The sequence below is a fragment of the Giraffa tippelskirchi genome, chromosome 4 (genome assembly GCF_054371585.1).
Source record: "Giraffa tippelskirchi isolate mGirTip1 chromosome 4, T2T-mGirTip1v1.2.pri, whole genome shotgun sequence".
Taxonomy (NCBI): Eukaryota; Metazoa; Chordata; class Mammalia; order Artiodactyla; family Giraffidae; genus Giraffa; species Giraffa tippelskirchi.
In genome coordinates, this window is record NC_137278.1 from 57,550,052 (window position 1) to 57,552,735 (window position 2,684).

Below are 2,684 nucleotides of genomic sequence, written 5' to 3' on the forward strand. Positions count from 1 at the left end.
CTAAACCCAGGGTCCTCAACAATGAGTCCCGGAAATCCAGAAACACTTCCCTTGAACTGTGTGGATCTGGTGGAAAACATGACGGGACAAACCTACACTAACTATCTAGACAGTTAAATTTACGTTACAAAAAAACTAACTTTCAGATTTATTGTTGTAACTTTTTTAAACAGAGAAAACAACATACTCCTTGGGGCAAGGTGAGGGGATGAGAAGACAGACCCTGGGTAAAAATGACTACTGCAGCACCTGGAGTTGAGAAGCCTGCCTAGGAGAGCGGCCCCAGGCACGGCCACCACCCCCGAGGCCCACTGCCATCTGAGGCTCGGCAGACCGGTTCACGCACCCCGCTGAGCTGCTATAGATCCAAGTTATAAAAATCTTCCAGCTCATTGTGAAACAAGTCTCACCCATCTTCAGAGTCTGTCAGGTTTTCGTCCCCACCTGCAGCTAAAAACATAAGCAACATCTTGCCCAGCTCAAAGGTGACAACCTCCTCTTTGTCGTCAAAAGGGCTGCCATTCTCTCGTTCCTCGATGAGCTCCCAGAAGTGGTTCCTTCGTCGGGCCTGGTATCTGCTTGCTGCTTGCTGCTTTCTGTCTCTGTGACTCCTCTCTACGGCCATCAGGGTTCGCATGCTTGTAAAAACAGTTCCCGCCAAATGGGCAGCTCCCACAGCCTTCATCAAAATACCTGCCTGTCTTGTTGCTCATTGCCTCCTTGTATTTCTGAATGGGTTTCTGCTCCTCTTTCTCCTCCACCCAGTACTCACTTGAAATGACAATGTTAGATGTGATCCAGTATTCTGGGCAGGACTTTACGATCTTGCTCTCAAATTGCTTAGCACTCCTCCACTTGCAAATACACTTGAGACAGTAGGTGTGGTTGTAGTTGGAGAGGATCCCGAAGCGGCGCTCGCTGGGGTTGGCTTTCTTGTAGACTACCTCCATGCAGATGCCACACACCATGTCCTTGCTGTGCTGCACCGCGAACAAGAGCTCCATGTCCTTCTCACTGGCCTCGATGCAGGATTTTAGATGCTGTGACCTCTGGGCAGCATCCACGGGATGCAGGATCTGCAGCTCACACATATCACACACGTCTCCACGCAGATACGCACAGTTCTCCCCATAGTGGCAATCCCCCACCGCGGCATAGGGCGAGAGCTGCTTCTTGGTCTCCACTGCACTTTGCTCCTTCTCCAAGTCTTCCTTGGTCACTGAGCCCTGCAGGGGGGCTTCGGTGGAAGAAGGGGCAGTCCGGCCACAGTCGATGGTGTTCACTCAGTCTTCTGAACCAGCTCCTACAGTTGCAAAATTTGAATTTCTTGACTCAGCCTTGCCCATATTCAACAGTCGGTCCAACTGATGAGAGACTCCAGGAAGCAGCAAGGGATGACTTTGCAGCTGGATCTGTAGCAGTTGCTTCTTCCTGTTTCAGTGGCTTGCTATGTTCATATCTGGAGTGGTCTCTGTAAATACAGTACCCTCACTGAAAATACTTGCACACTATTTGGACTGTCAGAGAGGTCGTGTGAGTAGCGACAGTTATCTCCTTCCTTACAAACCTCATGCATGAAATAGCATCTGGGTTTCTGGTTTGTTTGTCGTGCCTTTTTTCTCTCAGTTTCACAGTGATATCCCTCCTTGCCAACCCATCTCTGTATCTGCAGGTGACCTGCTTAGTCCAGCTGTTGTCACTGCCTATTCCTTCACCTTTAATCCAGCTGTGTTTTCATACTCAGTATTGCAGTTTTAGAATTTAACTGTATACTCACCTTTACCAGTGGGTTTTACATTTTCACGTTTTCATGTTAGTAATTAGCGTCCATTCACTTCAGCTTGAAGAACTCTTTCAACGCTTCTTGTGAGGCAGGACCAGTGGTGATGAACTCCATCAGCTTTTGTTTGTCTGGGAAAGTCTTTCTTTCTCCTTTTTTTCTGAAGTACACATTTTCTGGGTAAAGTATTCTTGGTTGGACCTTCTTCCCTTTCTGCATTTTGAGTATGTTATTTTGCCGTCTCCAGATTGCAGAGTTTCAGCTGAGAAATCTAGTTGGAGCCTTATCACATTTCCCTTACATGGGAGGAATTTTTCTTTTGCTGCTTCTAAAATTCTTTCTTTGATTTTTATTAATGCTCTCTTCCCCCTGCCATGCATGCTCAGTCGTGTCTGACTCTTTGTGATTCCATGAACTACAGCCCACAAGGCTCCTCTGTCTATGGGATTTCCCAGACAAGAGTACTAGAGTGGGTTGCCATTTCCTTCTCCAAGGGGTCTTCCCAGCCCAGGGATTGAACCTGAGTCTCCTGCATTGGCAGGTGGATTGTTTACCATTGAGCCATCTGGGAATCCAGTGCTATCTTGGAATAGATTTTTTGGGGAACTATGAATTTCATGAACTTGGATGTCCAAATCTCGCCACAGCTTTGGAAAGTTCTCAAGAATTAATATTTTAAATAAGCTTCCTCTCTTCTCTTTCTGGGACTTCAGTAACTGTAGATTGTTTCTTTTAATTGTCTCCCATGGTTCATGTATACTTTCTTCCCCCTCTGTCCATTCTTTTATTTCCTTTGTTTTCTTCTGAATGGATAATTTCCTGTTTTTGACTTCTCAAGGTCTTTTTCTTCTACTTGATCAAGTCTGCTGTTGCTCCCTAGGGCATTTTTCACTTTATTCCCTGT

The 2,684-nt window shown here is 46.3% G+C and overlaps 1 pseudogene; it reads right to left on the reverse strand.

The window, feature by feature from the left end:
- Nucleotides 1-358: 358 nt before the first annotated feature.
- LOC145544470 (E3 ubiquitin-protein ligase makorin-1 pseudogene) lies at nucleotides 359-1,576 on the reverse strand (annotated as a pseudogene).
- Between the last annotated feature and the right edge of the window lie 1,108 nt (nucleotides 1,577-2,684).